Source organism: Oncorhynchus mykiss, chromosome 21, assembly GCF_013265735.2.
Source record: "Oncorhynchus mykiss isolate Arlee chromosome 21, USDA_OmykA_1.1, whole genome shotgun sequence".
NCBI classification, from domain to species: Eukaryota; Metazoa; Chordata; class Actinopteri; order Salmoniformes; family Salmonidae; genus Oncorhynchus; species Oncorhynchus mykiss.
The window spans coordinates 40,257,759-40,280,921 of record NC_048585.1 but is presented as its reverse complement, the minus strand read 5'-3'; the positions used below and the strand labels follow the sequence as shown (position 1 = coordinate 40,280,921).

The window sequence follows — 23,163 nt, the reverse complement described above, 5'->3', positions numbered from 1 at the left end:
TGCTCTGCCTCTTCATCTGCTGTTGAGATGATCAAGTGGGATAGACAGGGTAGAGAGAGGGAGTGAGACAGTGCGACACAGAGAGAGAGTGAGAGATAGAGAGAGCGAGTGTGAGAGAGAGCGAGAGAGAGCGTGAGTTTGCCCATGCCAACCACTATGTAACCAAGGAGCCAGTGTGTGTGCTGTCAGATGGAAAGAAAGAGAGGTGGATGGATGGATGGAAGTGGGTGAATGTTACCATATCTCCAAACCTGGGTGCTGTTAAGAGATTTGTATTCCCCAAAAGAGCACACACACACACACACACAAACAAAATCCCAAAGTATTTTGTTTTCAATCCTTTCTATCCCTTGTCTTTCTCTCCGTTATTTTTGCTCAGTAAGACATGAATCTAGCCATCCATCCAGCCATTTGGGTTTTGGCCAGGCAGGGACTCTCCATCAGTTAAGGTTTGCACAGACACACAAGCTTCATATTTCATCAGTTTCCCTTCTATAAAGCTAAGGTGAAAAAAGACTTCCATTACTTCGTGGCTGGTTGTGAAGCTCAGTGCCAGATAACAATGTTAACTTGATTCCCCCGGCTTTGACATACACTATAACACAATAAAAAGACAGGCAGAGACACGCTCGGTTGGTGCGTGTGTGCTCGCATGCGTTCGTGCATGCATGTGTGTCCATACGCACGTCCGTGTGTGTGTGTGTCAGTGTGTGCATGCATATGGGTTTGACCTTGTGCTGTGCTGTTGCTTATGTAATCCACATGAAGATACCTAATCAAACCAAATGTTATTGGTCGCACACACCTATTTTGCAGATGTTATTCCAGGTGTAGCGAAACGCTTGTGTTCCTAGCTCCAACCGTGCAGTAACATCTAACAATACACAACTAGGGCTGTGGCGGTCGCGAAATCTCATCGACCGTTGATTGACAAGCAAATAACTGTCAGCCTCATGGTAATTGACCGTTAATTAACATAAACACATTTAGCATCACCTGGCTTCCACACATAGCCTACAAGACACTGATGCTGACCTTTGGAACATCTACATTTAAAAAAAGATGAATAAAATCCATGTAATATAGCCCACACCACAATAAATCCATCATTTATTAAAGACAGGTCAAAAGATGCGTGATATGAATAAAAATAATAGCATTCTCTGAGTTGTCCTCATGTTAGGTCCTGATCTGTCTGTGCCAAATGGTTGTGGGCTACACTAGTTCATTTAGCAGACAAGATTTGCTTAGAATTGCGTGGCATTATTTTATAGTATGAAGAATACAATTGAACCAAGCTGAATGAAATAGAATACGATCTCCAAACGATTTGAGGGAGTGCGCACATGCGGCTATTCTGTGTTGAGAAGTTGACAAATAAATATTCCTAGAGCTATTAATGTAACTTTAGTTGTTCTACAAACGTTGCGCTGTATGTTTAGATTTGTAATACATTGTAAGGCTGCATGATGCGACTCTAATGATGATTTGAAAACATTGCTTAAAAGGCATGAGCTCTGCTTTGTTTTGTTTTTTTTGCACAGGCTGTACACACTACATCAGTCACTCATTCACAATTTGACAAGCACTTGATAATGCCTAGAATTTCACGGCGGCATCCCCTTTGTGTGGCCGTAATGCATCCCCCCAAAAATCCATGCCTTTTGCGGCCAGGGGCCGTTGTGCCCTTCTCCCTGAGTGCTGCGCGCTCCTTCATGTGATTGGGTCTTTCTCACAGGCTACAAGTGAAGACAGACACATCGGGACGCAGCTGCGTGCGCCCTTATCCAATTCCGAGGTACATATTGAAGATATTGTAAGAACTGTTCATCAGCCAACAAGATGAGAAGGCCAAACGAACAGCAAAAGCACTAGTCTATGTCAAGCTACTATCCCCCGTAGTACAAAGGTCGGCCTATTCTATTCTGTGCGAGAAATTAAATATTCCAAACATAGTCTGGGACAATTGTGGGATGCGATAGATCCCAAATTAATTTAACCACTATCATCAAAACATTTTTTACGTAATGTGGCTGATGCAACAGATCAGAACATTTAGCTTAAAATGTTGATAAACTATCAAGCTATTTCTTCACATTATAAGCGCAGCAATGCACACATGGTATAGTAGGTTATAAGAGCAAATGTTCCATTAGTGGAAAACACAATTTTTAAAAGTGACCGCAAATGCAATTATGCATGTAATGCTTTTATTATAAAGGTGCATTTTTATGGTGAAAATGATCTTCCCCAAACTTGAAACTCAGGCGCTGCTTTTATATGCCAGTTAGGCTCTACACCCCTTGTAAAGCGGATTAATGTGCTTCATTTTAAGAAGTTTAGTTGCGATACGCTACATGAGGTGTGCGAATATGATTAGAACAAGTTGCCAAAAAAAGGCATTGTTTCTTATGCCGGGCATCGTTCACAAGTGGTAACATATAATTCACAAGTGACAGGCTAATATTGCCACCCATCAGACGATTCTTGATTTAATCTTGCCTTTACATATACTAACTAATATATGTGTGAAATTTTGTTTTGATTTTGAATGTACCTTTATCATGCACCTGTATGGAAACCTGTATGGAAACAGGGCAGTGGAAAACATACATGTTTGCACTCTATGCACTCTATGCACTTAAACAGCGAATGGAGGACGCTTTTCCCTGTGGTTTATTTTCATGCCAGCCAGGTAGCTGTTGTAAATTTAAGCAATGTGCCTAATATTAGGAAAGTTGAGAAATAAATATAGAGGCCATCACTCTGTTTTCTCGCCCAGTTGCATAGCCTATTGAAGTGTTGGGCAACATGAGCTCATTGGCTCTTGTGAAGTGTTTGATTAGATTTTCGAATACATTTGCATTGATGCCAGAGTGATTAAAGGGACAATAGATTGCTGAGTACCAGGCAGTTAGCAAGTTTGGTAGGCTACTAATGACCATCAGCAGCTCTGTAATTACCGTGACTAAACGGTCACGTGGAATTTAACTGCCTTCATGACTCGTGACCGCCGGTGTGGCAGTAATATGGTCACCGCAGCAGCCCTATACACAACAATACACACAAATCTAAAAAGTAATAGAATGGATTGAAGAAATATATATATATATATATATATATATATATATATATATATATAACTATGTGATGGGATTTATACGCAATATGGAGAGTATATGGATAGAATATGTAGTATATCTGAAGAATAGGATATGTACAGCAATAGTTAAGTAGCATGGACTTGACTAGAGCACAGTATATACACATGAAGTGGGTAAAACAGTATGTAAACATTATATAAAGTGACCAGTGTTCCATGACTATGTACATAGGGCAGCAGCATGGTAGAGTAACCGGGTGGTAGCTGTCTTGTGACAGTGACTTAAGTTCAGGGCAGGGTACTGGGTGGGGGCCGTCTAGTGGTGACTATTTAACGGTCTGATGGTCTTGAGATAGAAGCTGTTTTTCAGTCTCTCGGTCCCAGCTTTGATGCACCTCTACTGACCTCACCTTCTGGATGGTAGCTGGGTGAACAGGCCATGGCTCGGCTGGGTGCGGTCCTTGAAGATCGTCTTGGCCTTCCTGTGACACCAGATGTTGTAGATGTCCTGGAGGGCAGACAGCGTGCCCCCGTTGATGTGTTGGGCAGACCACACCACCATCTGGAGAGCCCTGCAGTCATTGATGGTGCAGCTGCCGTGCCAGGCGGTGATACAGCCCGACAGGATGCCCTCAATGGTGCATCTGTAAAAGTTTGTGAGGGCCAAGCCAAATTTGTTCAGCCTCCTGAGGTTGAAGAGGCGCTGTTGCGCCTTCTTCACAACACTGTCTGTGTGGGTGGACCATTTCAGATTGTCAGTGATGTGTACGCCGAGGAACCTGCAGCTTTTCACCTTCTCCACTGTGGCCCCGTCGATGTGGATGGGGTCGTGCTCCTTCAGCTGTCTCCTGAAGTCCACGATCAGCTCTTTTGTGTTGTTGACGTTGAGGGAGAGGTTATTTTCCTGGCATCACTCCGCCAGGGCCCTCACCTCCTCCCTGTAGGCTGTCTCGTCGTTGTTGGTAATCAGGCCTACCACTGTTGTGTCGTCTCTTTCCTTATCCTATAGGTACTGCATTTTCTTTGCAGGAACATTTGCAGCACCAAATGAGTGATCAAATTAAGATCCTACATCGAGGCACTTTCTCAGACATGTTACATTGTGTTGACTGTGTGTTATGTCATGTGTTTGGACAAGTGTTTTTATTCCGTAAAGCCAGTTAATAATATTGGTTACTAAAACACATGTGCAGAAGGATTAGTGTATATACCACGAGCTCAGTCCCTGTCAGCTTATCAACAGCTGCCGTTTGTCTGTTACACTGGAAATACACACACGCACACACACTCGCACGCACACGCACACACACATACACACAGAGAGAGAGAGACATACACACACACACAGTTTACTTCCCATTGAATGTGGGCCAAAGTCCTGATTATAGTCACCCTGCTCAGCTCTGCTGTCTGAAAATAACCCAGCGACAGGATGGAAGGAAAATGGCCGACATTTTGTATTGGGGATTTATTTGGCTAATTAAATAAATCAGAGGGAGGAAAGGACAGCGGCTTTGACTTTGACATTGTATTATCTCCTGTTTGTTTTGACGAGAATAACAAAAGCCTCCTACTTTAAGTACCGTAGAGATGAAAACAGTGGAAAAAAGAGAGGGAAAGACACTGCAGGAAAAAAGGGGGAGAAAAGGGGAAGCTGAAGAGTGATGGTGAGGGTTCAAGCACTTTGCGAGATGCCCAAACGGTTCCTGAACGAGGGCTGGGCCAGAATAGTGTGTGTGGGGAGGGGGAAGGCACCTGTTTGTGTCTTTATTTCAGGCTGTTTTCCCATGATTCTGAGTCAGCCGTAACGTGTTGCGAAACAAGGGATAACGGGCTATTTGCTGCAAGACCTGACCCCAGTTCAGCAGACGTCAAGGTTTCAGGTGTCAGCTGGTGGTTATGTAATGACATCCTGTATGTTCTATACCCAACAAATCCAGGGTCGCTTTTGATTCTCGGCTCCTAATGGGTAACCTGATCCTATAGGTCTGTATGGTTAGGGGCAAGCGGGTGTGGTTCCTTGACAATCATTTATTCTTAAAACGAGAGGCCGCCTGGATCTTCAATTGAAAGGCTCTTGCTCCCTTCGGTCTCAACGTAGAGTTTTGATCTGAAGCCATTCTTGTGATTGTTGTGTTTTTGCTACCCATTGCAAATAATATTTTGTAGGCCTATATAGCCATATTGTATCTATGATCGTATGTTATCCATTCATGCTTTTTTGTATCTTCTATTTATGTCTGTAAATCAACCAATGAAGTCAAAGCCAGGATTGCAGACACCTGTGTGTGTGTGTGTGTGTGTGTGTGTGTGTGTGTGTGTGTGTGTGTGTGTGTGTGTGTGTGTGTGTGTGTGTGTGTGTGTTGTCCTTTCAAACTATATAAACTAGTGACTAGTGTTTGTCGTTATACCTTAATGAAGACAGTTTGGCAATAAAATGATTGTCGGCCACTACAGCCAGGCGTGTTACACTGCTTTACTTTTCTTTCAGAGGGGAAGGAGGGAAGAAAGGAGGGATAGGGGAAGGAGGGAGGGAAAGGAGTGCATCTTTTCAGAAGAGGCGGGGAAGGAGGGAAGGAGGGAAAGGGAGGAGCGCGTCTGAGTCATCTACAGTTACAGACATCCTCGGAAAAGAGAGGGAGAGACCAAACGAGAGGAGAGCAGGAGGCTTGGGCGGTATACACCATATACCATATATCGGGGGTATTTGGAAAATACCGTCAATACCGTTGAAACTATTTCTTTGAGGTTTTTCAATAAAATAAAATATTTGTCGCTACTTTTTAAGTTATTACCTGCAGTCAACTTGTGCAATACGTTAGGAATACATTATGAAGCTTACCGTAGTTCCCCAGAACAGTTGAGCCAGTCACATGTTTGTTTGTAAGTAGCACAATGGGAGAAAGCGGGAGCTGGTGAGTCCACAGCATTCGATATCTATCGGCAAGTCTCTGTTGTGCGGCGCACATAAGGTGATGAAGTTACACTTGTACGCAATTCACTACTAAATGTTTGCCATCAGATATCTTATAATTGCTTTCTGCCTGAAGTCACAGAGTTCTGGATGAGTTATCTGTACAGCTGCCATTTTTTCCCTCTGCTTCCTACTAGCATTTTTCTTCTTCTTCTCACATCGGCTCCGTGTACACATGTACACACCTTCGGAAAAGCATGCATCACATCTTTGTTCATTTGCATAATTTCTCTCGTTCACTTTCGCTTGGCAATGTCCACGCTCACCAATGACATTCGTTAGCTACTAGCTATGCTTGTATAACTTTATGGGCTGGATTTTCCTGTCTTTGCAATTAGTTTGTTTATTTTCGCTGGTTATAATTTAGGTAACGGTGATTTTGCTATTAGTTTGTGCTAAATTTGTTTGTGTTCTGGTAATAGAGGCCCAATGGGCTTTTCTTGAGGTTTTAGCGCCCCCTTGTGTGCTATGCCGGTAATACTGTAAATCCTGGGAAATGGAAAAGTACAGTATGACGATATGACAATCTGGATACTGCCCAAGCCTAGAGAGGAGGAAGTTATCATTCAAGTCATGGCAGTCACTCTTACCCATTGGCTTAAAGGGGATAGTGTCACTCAGATCTGATGATGTCAATGTGGGGAAAGATAGGTGACCTCACCTTATCTTCCCTTCTTTGTGGTATATATTTATACTATAATAGCTGTATTTGAGCCACTGACCACCCCTTCCATGCCCTTCTAGTTCATCTACATCTATATTGTAATAGCTCAAACCCACACTTAGCGTTTCAGTCTGTGTGTATATAAGCAGTATGTTGCAGAGATAAACAATCAATTAGAGAATGACTTCACTCCCAAGCAGCATCACTGTGTGATTATACACTTTACAGCATGATTCACATGAGTGTGTGTTTGTGTGTGTGTGTGTACTTGCCTGTGCACACTTTGCTATTTTCCATTAGCGGAACCAGCAGCAGTGAAGAGGAGGAGGAAGAAGTAATATGATTCAGAGAAAATTAAACTCAGTCAATCATCCAATCCTCATCTTCCTGTGTGTGCGTGTGAACTGGATTCCTGGAGCAAGATTGGAGGACATTACCAGAGGCAATTTTGCCTATTAAGGGGCACTTGGTCTAGCGAAGATACAGCGCCCTATGGGGTGTGAATGTAACAGTAATGGTCATGTTGTACACTCTCACGCTAAACCAACCAATGGAGAGAAGTAAAGGGATACTTCAGGATTTTGGCAATGAATCCCTTTATCTACTTCCCCAGAGTCAGATGAACTTGTGGATAAAATGTTTGTCTCTGCATGCAGTTTGAAGGAAGCTGCTAACTAGCATTAGCGCAACTGCTAAGTAGCGTTAGCACAGTGACTCAAAGTCTATGGTAACTGCAAGCATTGGCTTGCAAAACTAACAATAACTTCCATCATGCTGGATGCAGATCCGTAAAAATGGCATCCGTGAGTTCATCCGACTCCGGGGTAGTAGATAAAGGGCTTCAATAACAAAATCCTAAAGTATCCCTTTAATATGTTTTGGCATGGGATACATCTTTTGGACAAAAGTGTAGCATGTTACAAACGGTACCTCATATGATGCAAGAGCTAGCACAACCATTCGACCTGGACAGGGTCAACACACATACACAGCATTTTTCCAGTCTAAGTGTTCTTCATTTTCTTCATTAAGCATTCGTGCTTAACCGTGTGAGTGGATTTGTGCACCTGTTTGCATATTGCAGTGTGTGTATTTGAATGTGTAGGAGGCTGCAATATTGGTTGTGTGTTAGGCTGTTGACAGCAGTGTGAATGTTATGTTGTTGATTTTCACCCTGTGAGAGGTTGTCAGCCAAGCTATAGCACTCTTTCTTTCTTCCTTTCTCTTTCTCTCTCTCTCTCTCTCTCTCTCTCTCTCGCTCTCTCTATCTCTCTCTCTCCTTCTCTCAATTCAATCTAAGGGCTTTTTTGGCATGGGAAACATTATTAACATTGCCAAAGCAAGTGAGGTAGATGATAAACAAAAGTGAAATAAACAATACGAACATTGTTTGTAATGTTTACAAATACAGTAAACATTACAATAAAGAACATGAGCTGGCGCACACCCAGAACAATCATTTTGTGTGGAGGAGCTGACTAACGGCGAATAAACTATAAACGACATCAAATAAAGAGAGTCACACACTCCATATATCAACTCCCAGTCATTTATTGGGTAAATCACCAACGTTTCGGCATCACCGTGCCTTCCTCGGGGTAACGTCATGAATACTCGAAAGAGGTTATGTAGACACACAGTGCAATTAGTGCAACCAATGACAGTAGTGAGGGGTGTGTCATAATGATGAAGTTAATTAGAATGAATTGAGTGAAACTGTTAAAAAAATAATAGTTTATGGCATATTAAATATATTAGGCTATTGTTATCATGTGGAAACGTAATTTAATGTTGTACATAATATTAGCATCAACATACATTATTGTTTAATTCAATTTCACATATTTAACTGTTTCCTATTTCATTTCATATTTGTTACATGTAATCTTTTGGTTCAGCCCTAATGCATAATACGCTTCGTCAATAGGGTGAACATATTAGGTGTACGCCGAAAAGCTGTAGAAAGGTTATATACATTCATAAGACTTTTTTTAAAGTTCATAAAAGAGAGAATTGTACATAAGAAGGGCCTGTGATCAAAGTCAATATTCAGACCACTCGAGGTCAATGTTTTTAGATCGGATCTCCAGTAAAGCCTCCCTGGGGTCAATGTTTTTAGATCGGATCTCCAGTAAAGCCTCCCTGGGGTCAATGTTTTTAGATCGGATCTCCAGTAAAGCCTCCCTGGGGTCAATGTTTTTAGATCGGATCTCCAGTAAAGCCTCCCTGGGGTCAATGTTTTTAGATCGGATCTCCAGTAAAGCCTCCCTGGGGTCAATGTTTTTAGATCGGATCTCCAGTAAAGCCTCCCTGGGGTCAATGTTTTTAGTGTTATGGTGCGTGAATGAGGACCCAAAAGCGAATTAACAAACAGAGTACTTTAATGACGAACATACGTGGGCTCAGATGGACAGGTAGATTCCGACAGGACAGGACAAGGTTGCAGCACACACGATGATAGTCTGGTTCAGGCATGAGACACATAAACAAACAAACAAGAATCCGACAAGGACAGGAGCAGAAACAGAGACAGATATAGGGACCTAATCAGAGGGAAAAAGGGAACAGGTGGGGAACGGGGTGAATGGGTAATTAGGAGGAGACAAGGCACAGCTGGGGAAAAGAGGGGGAGAAAAGGTAACATAACAACGACCAGCAGAGGGAGACAGGGTGAAGGGAAAGGACAGAGACAAGACAACATGACAGTACCCCCCCACTCACCGAGCGCCTCCTGGCGCACTCGAGGAGGAAGCCTGGCGGCAACGGAGGAAATCATCGATCAGCGCACGGTCCAGCACGTCCCGAGAGGGAACCCAACTCCTCTCCTCAGGACCGTACCCCTCCCAATCTACTAGGTACTGATGACCACGGCCCCGAGGACGCATGTCCAAAATCCTACGGACCCTGTAGATGGGTGCGCCCTCGACAAGGATGGGGGGGGGGGGGGGGAAGACGAGCGGGGGCGCGAAGAACGGGCTTGACACAGGAGACATGGAAGACCGGGTGGACGCGACGAAGATATCGCGGCAGAAGAAGGCGCACTGCGACAGGGTTAATGATTTGAGAGATACGGAATGGACCAATGAACCGCGGGGTCAACTTGCGAGAAGCCGTCTTAAGGGGAAGGTTCTGAGTGGAGAGCCAAACTCTCTGACCGCGACAATATCTAGGGCTCTTCGTTCTACGCTTATTAGCAGCTCTCACAGTCTGCGCCCTATAACGGCAAAGTGCAGACCTGACCCTCTTCCAGGTGCGCTCGCAACGTTGGACAAAAGCCTGAGCGGAGGGGACGCTGGACTCGGCGAACTGAGATGAGAACAACGGAGGCTGGTACCCGAGGCTACTCTGAAAAGGAGATAGCCCGGTCGCAGACGAAGGAAGCGAGTTGTGGGCGTATTCTGCCCAGGGGAGCTGTTCTGACCAAGACGCAGGGTTGCGAAAAGAAAGACTGCGTAAGATGCGACCAATAGTCTGATTGGCCCGTTCTGCTTGACCGTTAGACTGGGGGTGAAAGCCGGAAGAGAGACTGACGGAAGCCCCAATCAAACGGCAAAACTCCCTCCAAAATTGAGACGTGAATTGCGGACCTCTGTCCGAAACGACGTCTGACGGAAGGCCATGAATTCTGAAAACATTCTCGATGATGATTTGTGCCGTCTCTTTAGCAGAAGGAAGCTTAGCAAGGGGAATGAAATGAGCCGCCTTAGAGAACCTATCGACAACCGTAAGAATAACAGTCTTCCCCGCTGACGAAGGCAGTCCGGTGACAAAATCTAAGGCGATGTGAGACCACGGTCGAGAGGGAATAGGAAGCGGCCTGAGACGGCCGGCAGGAGGAGAGTTACCGGACTTAGTCTGCGCGCAGACCGAACAAGCAGCCACGAAACGACGCGTGTCATGCTCCCGGGTGGGCCACCAGAAACGCTGGCGAATGGAAGCAAGCGTACCCCGAACGCCAGGGTGACCGGCTAACTTGGCAGAGTGAGCCCACTGAAGAACGGCCAGACGAGTAGGAACGGGAACGAAAAGAAGGTTCCTAGGACAAGCGCGCGGCGACGGAGTTTGAGTGAGTGCTTGCTTTACCTGCCTCTCAATTCCCCAGACAGTCAACCCGACAACACGCCCCTCAGGGAGAATCCCCTCGGGGTCAGTGGAGGCTACTGAAGAACTGAAGAGACGAGACAAAGCATCAGGCTTGGTGTTCTTAGAGCCCGGACGATAAGAAATCACGAACTCGAAACGAGCGAAAAACAGCGCCCAACGCGCCTGACGCGCATTAAGTCGTTTGGCAGAACGGATGTACTCAAGGTTCCTATGGTCAGTCCAAACGACAAAAGGAACGGTCGCCCCCTCCAACCACTGTCGCCATTCGCCTAGGGCTAACCGGATGGCGAGCAGTTCGCGGTTACCCACATCATAGTTACGTTCCGACGGCGACAGGCGATGAGAAAAATACGCGCATGGGTGGACCTTGTCGTCAGAGAGGGAGCGCTGAGAAAGGATGGCTCCCACTCCCACCTCTGACGCGTCAACCTCGACAACGAACTGTCTAGAGACGTCAGGTGTAACAAGGATAGGAGCGGATGTAAAACGATTCTTGAGGAGATCAAAAGCTCCCTGGGCGGAAACGGACCACTTAAAGCACGTCTTGACAGAAGTAAGGGCTGTGAGAGGAGCTGCCACCTGACCGAAATTACGGATGAAACGACGATAGAAGTTCGCGAAGCCGAGAAAGCGCTGCAGCTCGACACGTGACTTAGGGACGGGCCAATCAATGACAGCTTGGACCTTAGCGGGATCCATCTTAATGCCTTCAGCGGAAATAACAGAACCGAGAAATGTGACGGAGGAGGCATGAAAAGTGCACTTCTCAGCCTTCACGAAAAGACAATTCTCTAAAAGGCGCTGGAGGACACGTCGAACGTGCTGAACATGAATCTGGAGTGACGGTGAAAAAATCAGGATATCGTCAAGGTAAACGAAAACAAAGATGTTCAGCATGTCTCTCAGGACATCATTGACTAATGCCTGAAAGACAGCTGGAGCGTTAGCGAGGCCGAAAGGAAGAACCCGGTATTCAAAGTGCCCTAACGGAGTGTTAAACGCCGTCTTCCACTCGTCCCCCTCCCTGATGCGCACGAGATGGTAAGCGTTACGAAGGTCCAACTTAGTGAAAAACCTGGCTCCCTGCAGGATCTCGAAGGCTGAAGACATAAGAGGAAGCGGATAACGATTCTTCACTGTTATGTCATTCAGCCCTCGATAATCTATGCAGGGGCGCAGAGACCCGTCCTTCTTCTTGACAAAAAAAAACCCCGCTCCGGCGGGAGAGGAGGAGGGGACTATGGTACCGGCGTCAAGAGCTACAGACAAATAATCTTCGAGAGCCTTACGTTCGGGAGCCGACAGAGAGTATAGTCTACCCCGGGGGGGGGTGGTTCCCGGAAGGAGATCAATACTACAATCATACGACCGGTGTGGAGGAAGAGAGGTGGCCCTGGACCGACTGAACACCGTGCGCAGATCGTGATATTCCTCCGGCACCCCTGTCAAATCACCAGGCTCCTCCTGTGAAGAAGAGACAGAGGAAACAGGAGGGATAGCAGACATTAAACATTTCACATGACAAGAGACGTTCCAGGAGAGGATAGAATTACTAGACCAATTAATGGAAGGATTATGACAAACTAGCCAGGGATGGCCCAAAACAACAGGTGTAAAAGGTGAACGAAAAATTAAAAAAGAAATGGTTTCACTATGATTACCAGAAACAGTGAGGGTTAAAGGTAGCGTCTCACGCTGAATCCTGGGGAGAGGACTACCATCCAGGGCGAACAAGGCCGTGGGCTCCTTTAACTGTCTGAGAGGAATGTCATGTTCCCGAGCCCAGGTCTCGTCCATAAAACAGCCCTCCGCCCCAGAGTCTATTAAGGCACTGCAGGAAGCTGACGAACCGGTCCAGCGTAGATGGACCGACAAGGTAGTGCAGGATCTTGAAGGAGAGACAGGAGTAGTAGCGCTCACCAGTAGCCCTCCGCTTACTGACGAGCTCTGGCCTTTTACTGGACATGAAGTGGCAAAATGACCAGCGGAACCGCAATAGAGACAGAGGCGGTTGGTGATTCTCCGTTCCCTCTCCTTAGTCGAGATGCGGATACCTCCCAGCTGCATGGGCTCAGCACCCGAGCCGGCAGAGGAAGATGGTAGTGATGCGGAGAGGGAGGCGACGGAGAGCGCGAGCTCCTTTCCACGAGCTCGGTGACGAAGATCAACCCGTCGCTCAATGCGAATAGCGAGTTCAATCAAGGAATCCACGCTGGAAGGAACCTCCCGGGAGAGAATCTCATCCTTTACCTCTGCGCGGAAACCCTCCAGAAGACGAGCGAGCAAGGCCGGCTCGTTCCAGCCACTGGAGACAGCAAGAGTGCGAAACTCAATAGAGTAGTCTGTTATGGATCGATTGCCTTGACATAGGGAAGACAGGGCCCTGGAAGCCTCCTCCCCAAAAACAGATCGATCAAAAACCCGTATCATCTCCTCCTTAAAGTCTTGATACTGGTTAATACACTCAGCCCTTGCCTCCCAGATTGCCGTGCCCCACTCACGAGCCCGTCCAATAAGGAGAGATATGACGTAGGCGACACGAGCAGTGCTCCTGGAGTAAGTGTTGGGCTGGAGAGAAAACACAATATCACACTGGGTGAGGAACGAGCGGCATTCAGTGGGCTCCCCAGAGTAACACGGCGGGTTATTGATTCTGGGCTCCGGAGATTCGAAAGCCCTGGAAGTGGCCGGTGGATCGAGGCGGAGATGGTGAACCTGTTCTGTGAGGTTGGAGACTTGGGTGGCCAGGGTCTCAACGGCATGTCGAGCAGCAGACAATTCCTGCTTGTGTCTGCCTAGCATCGCTCCCTGGATCTCGACGGCTGAGTGGAGAGGATCCGAAGTCGCTGGGTCCATTCTTGGTCGGATTCTTCTGTTATGGTGCGTGAATGAGGACCCAAAAGCGAATTAACAAACAGAGTACTTTAATGACGAACATACGTGGGCTCAGATGGACAGGTAGATTCCGACAGGACAGGACAAGGTTGCAGCACACACGATGATAGTCTGGTTCAGGCATGAGACACATAAACAAACAAACAAGAATCCGACAAGGACAGGAGCAGAAACAGAGACAGATATAGGGACCTAATCAGAGGGAAAAAGGGAACAGGTGGGGAACGGGGTGAATGGGTAATTAGGAGGAGACAAGGCACAGCTGGGGAAAAGAGGGGGAGAAAAGGTAACATAACAACGACCAGCAGAGGGAGACAGGGTGAAGGGAAAGGACAGAGACAAGACAACATGACATTTAGATCGGATCTCCAGTAAAGCCTCCCTGGGGTCAATGTTTTTAGATCGGATCTCCAGTAAAGCCTCCCTGGGGTCAATGTTTTTAGATCGGATCTCCAGTAAGCCTCCCTGGGGTCAATGTTTTTAGATCGGATCTCCAGTAAGCCTCCCTGGGGTCAATGTTTTTAGATCGGATCTCCAGTAAAGCCTCCCTGGGGTCAATGTTTTTAGATCGGATCTCCAGTAAGCCTCCCTGGGGTCAGTGTTTTTAGATCGGATCTCCAGTAAGCCTCCTTTTGTAGTATTAGGATCTCGATGTTACCTCCTCTCCTTGGTAGAGCAACATGCTCAATGCCTGTGTATTTGAGGGAGGAGATGGGGTGGTTAGCTTCAACAAAGTGAGCTGATACTGGAGAGTCAATGTTCTTACAACTGATTGAGCTGCGGTGTTCAGCTATGCGTTGTTTTAATTGTATTTTCGTTTGTCCTACGAAGGCTTTTCCACATGAACAGGTGGTGAGATACATTACTCCCTTGGTCTTGCATGAGATGACACCCCTAACAGGGATTTTTCCTGACCTGCACGTGGGTGTCTGAAGAAGGATGTTTTTATAGTGCTACTGCACTTTGCGCATGAGCCACATTTGTAGTTCCCATTTGGAAAGGGAAATGAGGGATACCTAGTCAATTGCACATCTGAATGCATTCAACTGAGACGTCTCTTCCGGATTTAACCCAATGGGTGGCAAGAGTGTCTGAGTGCAGAAGACGGTTACGTTGTTTTTCTTTGGTTGAGTTTGAAGTAATTCCTCTCTTGATTTTTTTAGATATTTACATCATTGCAGCATCGGGAGTTTTGTAGCCTCTCATTTTTTTTGAGCATTGCTGTCAAAATCTGTCTGGAGGACACAGATTCGTTTAACCTTGCATAACTGGCTGGATGGTAGTCCATTCTCGAGGCGAAGGGGATGCATACTATCCACACATAGCAAGGTATTTGCGATCTGTGGGCTTTGTGTATAAGTCTGTGTGTAATGCATCACTCTCTTCGATCATCCATAAGTCCAGGCAGTTTATTTTTCTCTCATCAGTCTGCATGGTGAGTTTGAGTTATTCAGAGCTCTCGTTTAGTAGAGTTTGGAATTAATTTAGTTCCTGCTGACTTCCTTCCCAGAGCACAAAGACATCATCTATGTATCTCTTCCATAGGAGGATTTTAGAAAGTAGGGTGTGTGTCTCTGTTTTGTAAAGGAGTGCTTCCTAAAATTGTCCCACATACAGGTTTGCATAGTTGGGGGAAAGTAAACATTGCACCCACAAAAGTTCCAAAAGAATAAAGACATTGCAAATGTCATATTATGTGCAAATAGTTCAAGTACAAAAGGGAAAATAAATAAACGTAAATATGGGTTGTATTTTCAATGATGTTTGTTCTTCACTGGTTTCCCTTTTCTTGTGGCAACAGGTCACAAATCTTGCTGCTGATATGGGATTGTTTTCGAATTCTTTGTGGGTCTGTGTAATCTGAGGGAAATATGTGTCTCTAATATGGTCATACATTTGGCAGGAGGTTAGGAAGTACAGCTCAGTTTCCACCTCATTTTGTGGGCAGTGTGCACATAGCCTGTCTGCCTATGGCGGCCTTTCTCAATAGCAAAGCTATGCTCACTGAGTCTGTACATAGTCAAAGCTTTCCTTAAGTTTGGGTCAGTCACAATGGTAAGGTATTCTGCCACTGTGTACTCTCTGTTTAGGGCCAAATAGCATTCTAGTGTGCTCTGTTTTTTTGTTAATACTTTCCAATGTGTCAAGTAATTATCTTTTTGTTTTCTCATAATTTGGTTGGGTCTAATTGTGTTGCAGTCCTGGGGCTGGGTGGGGTGTGTTTGTGTTTGTGAACAGAGCCCCAGGACCAGCTGTAGTTCATTCAGTCTAACTGGAGAATCCAGTGGGTTCTGGTAGTCTTTAATAGTTGATTCTAAGATTTGTATTTGATCATGTATGTTTTTTCTGTTTGTTCCACACATCTCCGTTTTGGATTTAGAAAACTCTTTGTGCTGTTGATTGTTCAGTGGTTTCCAATTTTCCCAGAAGGGGTTAGGGTCAATGGATTCTTCAATTATATCCAGCTGATTTCTGATGAGCTGTCCCTTCTTTTTCTGTCGTGTGTTTATGTTTTGTTTTAGTTGTTTTAGATTGATGGGGGGGGGGGGGGGGGGGGGGGGGGGGGGGAACAATTTAATCCATTTTAGGATACGGCTGTAACGGTGAACAAGATGTGGAAAAACTGAACGAGTCTGAATACTTTCCGAATGCACTGTTTGTTTCCAATGCCAACAAAGTCCCTTTGAATTTAACTGAGAGGGTGTGGAGGGAGAAGGAGAGGGAGGAGAGGGAGGAGAGGGAAACAGAAGAGGTGTTGGAAGAGCGGGAAGGTGATGAAAGGAATGAAAGAATGAACCTCCTTTAACACTTGTCGGAGGTTTGACGTCATCCAAGTCTTACCTAAGACTAGTGTGTGTGTGTGTGTGTGTGTGTGTGTGTGTGTGTCCTGTCTAAGACTAGGCTGTGTACCCAGCCCTCAGTAAAGCGAGGAAGAATTGGATTTAAGTCTCCTATAAATTCAGACAAAGCTGAATCATTGTGTTCACATCCATTCACTCATACACTCAAGTTACGCAATCCTGAAACACACACCACACACACAATTACACATGCACACCTGCACATGCTGATGAATACTAAGAAATACTCCTGTTGATGCTGGATGATCATTGACCTCCACTCTGTTGACTTGATGACCTTTTAACCTTGACTCAATGTGGCTCCAGGAAATGAGTGTCTCTTGACATTTGAGAGCTGATTAAAAACATGTATAGCATGTGACAAGTGCTCACTACTCTCTTTCATTAGGCCACACGCAAAATACCCAATATTCTCTGCTTCTCTGTTCTCCATTGTATCTTGCTCTCTCTCTCTCTCTCTCTCTCTTTCTCTCTCTCTCTCTCTGTTCAAAAGCTTGGGGTCACTTAGAAATGTCCTTGTTTTTGAAAGAAAAGCACATTTTTTGTCCATTAAAATAACACAGAATTGATCAGAAAAACAGTGTAGACATTGTTAATGTTGTAAATGACTTTTGTAGCTGGAAACGGCTGATTTTTTAATGTAATATCTACATAGCCGTACAGAGGCCAATTATCAGCAACCATCACTCCTGTTGTTTTAGCTAATCCAAGTTTATCATTTTAAAAGGCTAATTGATCATTAGAAAACCCTTTTGCAATTATGTTAGCACAGATGATAACTGTTGTCCTGATTAAAGAAGCAATAAAACTGTCCTTCTTTAGATTAGTTGAGTATCTGGAGCATCAGCATCCGTGGGTTTGATTACAGGCTCAAAATGGCCAGAAATGGTATGAAACTCATCAGTCTATTCTTGTTCTGAGAAATTAAGGCTATTCCATGCGAGAAATTGCCAAGAAATGTAAGATCACGTACAACGCTGTGTACTACTCCCTTCACAGAACAGTCTCTTACCAGAATAGAAAGAGGAGTGGGAGGCCCCGGTGCACAACTGAGCAAGAGGACAAGTGCATTAGAGTGTCTAGTTTGAGAACAGATGCCTCACAAGTCCTCAACTGGCAGCTTCATTAAATAATACCAGCAAAACACCTGTCTCGACGTCAACAGTGAAGAGGCGACTCCGGGATGCTGTCCTTCTAGGCAGAGTTGCAAAGAAAAAGCCATATCAGACTGGCCAATAAAAATGAAAGATTAAGAAGCTGCCAGTTGAGGACTTGTGAGGAGTCTGTTTCTTAAACGAGACACTCTAATGTACTTGTCCTCTTGCTCAGTTGTGCACCGGAGCCTCCCACTCCTCTTTCTATTCTGGTTAGGGCCAGTTTGCGCTTTTCTGTAACGGGAGTAGTACACAGCGTTGTACGAGATCTTCAGTTTCTTGGCAATTTCTCGCATGGAATAGCCATCATTTCTCAGAACAAGAATAGACTGACGAGTTTCAGAAGAAAGTTCTTTGTTTCTGGCCATTTTGAGCCTGTAATCGAACCCACAAATGCTGATGCTCCAGATACTCAACTAATCTAAAGAAGGACAGTTTTATTGCAACAGTTTTCAGCTGTGCTAACATAATTACAAAAGGGTTTTCTAATGACCAATTAGCCTTTTTAAATGATAAACTTGGAGTAGCTAACACAATGTGCCATTGGAACACAGGAGTGATGTAAATGGGCCTCTGTACGCCTATGTAGATATTCCATTAAAAAAATCAGCCGTTTCCAGCTACAATAGTCATTTACAACATTAACAATGTCTACACTGTATTTCTGATCAATTTGATGTTATTTTAATGGACCAAAAAAATGCTTTTCTTTCAAAAACAAGGACATTTCTAAGTGACCCCAAACTTTTGAACGGTAGTGTATATCTCTCTTACCCTCCGGCATCTCTCCTCTTGTCTCCTTGATTCCTGTGTGTTCATCTCCCACTCCCACACCCCATTAGGCAGCATCCCAAATGGCACCCTTTTCCCTACATATTGCACTACCTTTGACTAGAGCTCTGGTCAAAAGTAGTGCACTATAAAGAGAATAGGGTGCCATTTGGTATGCAGCCTAGGAGCTACCAGACATAACCCCAGACTTGTCTGGTTTACTTGATTATAAAAGACCTATCAACATGTCTATCTGAGCAGGCTTAAGGGCAAGATGTCCTCAAAATGTCTGTGTCTGTGTGTCTGTCAGTGTGTGTGTCTGTCTTCTCTCGCTCTCTCAATCTCTCTCTCAATCTCCATCTCTCTCTCCATCTAGCTCTCATTAGCAGTAGTAGTCTAAGGTGTCACATTGTCACTTGGGTGGCTCTGGATCTAGCTCTGTCTGTCCCTAATTAGTGCAGTAGTTGTCAGTTATTTTTATTCTCTGTTGATAGAAGAAAACGTTGCTGTTATGTGTTGACTCATAATGGAGACAGAGGGTGAGAGAAGAAAATAAAGGAGGAAAGGAAGCGATAGAAGGAAAGACGGGAGTAAAGATATATTTTTTGACATTTGGTTCGCAACCGGATGTCTTGAGAATGACGTCATAAACACATGATTCACACACACTCACGCGGCAGTGAAAACTCACGAATGATTAAGTGGGGCAAACGCTTACACTTCTCTCTCTCCCACTCACACACACAGAGAGAGAGAGAGAGAGAGAGAGAGAGAGAGAGACACACACACACACACACACACACACACACACCCTTCCTTTTACCAACACATTTATCCTTCTCCGTTTCTCTCTCCACTTCTACCTCTTTCTCTCTCGTTCTCTTCCACCTCCCTCTCTCTCTCTGTCAGTCTCTCTCCCTTTCCCTGCACCCAGAGGCAGAAGGATATTTTTATCTAGCGTAACGCGGAGCCACTAATAAGGCATTATAATACTGAAATACATTTGGATTAGATTTCATACTACAGCACTATAGTACTCCATTCCATGTATGTCAACCAACATTCACAGTCACAGACACATACACACACATACTTCACATAAAGATTATAATGATAAAAATACTAATCTTCCATCACACATATTCTGCCACATTATTACTGTAATATTATCTGACATTTTTTGAGGGGGAAATGGTTTCGGGTTATCTTTGTATGCATTTATTGAATTGTTTCTGTACTCCCTCTGAAAAAAAGGACAAAACTACACTTGAACCAAATATAAAAGCATCATGTATGGTGTTGGTCCGATGTTTCATGAGCTGAAATAAAAGATCCCAGAAATGTTCCATGCGCACAAAAAAGCTTGTTTCTCTCAATTTTGTGCACAAATAGGTTTTACATCCCTGTTACTGAGCATTTCTCCTTTGCCAAGATAATCCATCCACCTGACAGGTGTGGCATATCAAGAAGATGATTAAACAGCATGATCATTACACAGGTGCACCTTGTGCTGTGGACAATAAAAGGCCACTCTGAAATGTGCAGTTTTGTCACATAACACAATGCCACAGATGTCTTAAATGTTGAGGGAGCGTGCAATTGGCATACTGAATGCAAGAATGTCAACCAGAGCTGTTGCCAGAGAATTTCATGTTAATTTCTCTAACATAACATGCCTCCAATGTCGTTTTAGAGAATTTGGCAGTATGTCCAACCGGCCTCACAACCGCAGACTGGCCGGTTTGCTGATGTCAACATTGTGAACAGAGTGCCCCATGGTGGCGGTGGGATTATGGTGTGGGCTGGTATAAACTACAGACAACAAACACAATTGCATTTTATCAATGTCAATTTGAATGCACAAAAATACCGTGATGAGATCCTGAGGCCCATTTTTTTAAGGTATCTGTGACCAACAGATACATATCTGTATTTCCAGTCATGTGAAATCCATAGATTAGGGCCTCATTTATTTATTTCAATTGACTGATTTCCACATATGAACTGTAACTCAGTAAAAGCAAAGAAATTGTTGCATGTTGCGTCCATATTTTTGTTCAGTATAAATAAAAAGTTGGTCACAAAAAAGTTACATTTGTTGCAGTGAATTTTGGGATAGAAGTGATGTGCATGGTGTTTTGTTTTTTTCTTCCTCCAGACAGTCTCTGCCTGATGCAATACATTGTCATCTAGGACAGATAAACAGAGAGGGGTGGGGGGGGAGAGGTAGAGACAGGGAGAGAGAGAGAGAGGGGGGGGGGAAGAGGGGGGAGAGAGAGGGGGGGGGGAGAGGGGGGAGAGAGAGACAGAGGCAAGAGGGGGGAGAGAGAGACAGAGGCAAGAGGGGGGAGAGAGAGACAGAGACATGGGGGAGAGAGAGACAAGGAGAGAGAGAGAGATAAGGGGGAGAAAGTGAGAGAGGAAGAGGAAGAGAGAGAAAGACCCCACAGAGCCCCAGGACAGCAACACAATTAGACCCAACCAAATCATGAGAAAACAATAAGATAATTACTAGATAATTAGCCTATGTGTATTCAATAGGTGCTTTTGATTTGGCAGTAATGCTATAGCTCAATGCTAGTCCCTCACAATGCAAGTGAACGTCAGCATGATTCTTTGTTAGAAGGAGGCTATTGTGAATGCACTACACAAAACACAATCATTTAAACAAATTCCACTGTGCACTATATATGCTATGCCTTCAGTCTAAATGCTAGGAATTCATGCAATTTATGACGCTAGCTAATACTAACCTGCACTTTTTGCTTCTAATTTGCAACTATTCATAATCCTCCTGATGCTATCTACTCGCGTTAGCCGCTAATGCTACCATAAACTTTAGTGGCTTACAGCTACTAAGCAGTTCTTAATGACTTCTAATTTGAGTGTTTACCAGGTGCGGAAGACTACTTATGTTGTTATTTAGCCCTCCGAACACGGGATTATTTAGAGGATTAAAGAATGACTGAAGACCTGGCTATTCGTCTCCTTAAAATGCGTGTGTGTTTGTAATCCCTATATAAGGTACTACTATGGGTCCTGGTCAAAAGTAGTGCACTACATAGAGAATAGGATGCAATTTGGGACACAGAGACTCTGTGTGTCTGTGGGTCATTCCGCCGAATCGGTGCCATTTCCATGTTGTAACTTTTCAAAATTAAACTTCATTCTTTATCTTTTTTTCAGCACTGTATCTAATAGCAAACATGTTTAACTATTCTCAGTCCTGTTACCAAAACTCTTACAACTGTTTCAATATCAATTAAAAGTCATGCCAACTAGTTCATTTTCCCCTCAATAAAGTGGTTATTTTAAAGGTAATAATTGGTTACATGTTCAAAAAATATATATCTGTAGCTAAAACGTCAACATATGCAGGTGAAATGTATTTCTTTTTAAAACACAAAGCCATTTTTTTTAAGGGAGACCCCAACCTAAATTTGATCAAAAATCTATCATGTGATTCATCAAACAATTGTTTAAATGATGGACCAAACATAATTGAAAAATAAGTGGTTTATCTTTATTTTTTAAATAAAAAACAATTAAATAACAGCTATGAACATTGGGTCACAGGAATGAGCGCTGAGTAACAGGAATGAGCGCTGAGTAACAGGAATGAGCGCTGAGTAACAGGAATGAGCGCTGAGTAACAGGAATGAGCGCTGAGTAACAGGAATGAGCGCTGAGTAACAGGAATGAGTGCTGAGTAAGAGGAATGAGCACTGAGTAACAGGAATGAGCACTGAGTAACAGGAATGAGCACTGAGTAACAGGAATGAGCGCTGAGTAACAGGAATGAGCGCTGAGTAACAGGAATGAGCGCTGAGTAACAGGAATGAGTGCTGAGCAACAGGAATGAGCACTGAGTAACAGGAATGAGCACTGAGTAACAGGAATGAGCGCTGAGTAACAGGAATGAGCACTGAGTAACAGGAATGAGCGCTGAGTAACAGGAATGAGCACTGAGTAACAGGAATGAGCACTGAGTAACAGGAATGAGCGCTGAGTAACAGGAATGAGCGCTGAGTAACAGGAATGAGCACTGAGTAACAGGAATGAGCGCTGAGTAACAGGAATGAGCGCTGAGTAACAGGAATGAGCACTGAGTAACAGGAATGAGCGCTGAGTAACAGGAATGAGCACTGAGTAACAGGAATGAGCGCTGAGTAACAGGAATGAGCGCTGAGTAACAGGAATGAGAGCTGAGTAACAGGAATGAGCGCTGAGTAACAGGAATGAGCACTGAGTAACAGGAATGAGCGCTGAGTAACAGGAATGAGCGCTGAGTAACAGGAATGAGCACTGAGTAACAGGAATGAGCGCTGAGTAACAGGAATGAGCGCTGAGTAACAGGAATGAGCGCTGAGTAACAGGAATGAGCTCTGAGTAACAGGAATGAGTGCTGAGTAACAGGAATGAGCGCTGAGTAACAGGAATGAGCGCTGAGTAACAGGAATGAGCGCTGAGTAACAGGAATGAGCGCTGAGTAACAGGAATGAGCACTGAGTAACAGGAATGAGCGCTGAGTAACAGGAATGAGCGCTGAGTAACAGGAATGAGCACTGAGTAACAGGAATGAGCACTGAGTAACAGGAATGAGCACTGAGTAATAGGAATGAGCACTGAGTAACAGG

General features: G+C 44.5%; 1 protein-coding gene across 1 annotated transcript in view; it reads left to right on the top strand.

The window, feature by feature from the left end:
* LOC110500404 (astrocytic phosphoprotein PEA-15) overlaps positions 1-23,163 on the top strand; it is a 56,707-nt gene that overhangs the window by 4,793 nt on the left and 28,751 nt on the right. The gene's annotated exons all lie outside the window — the stretch shown is intronic.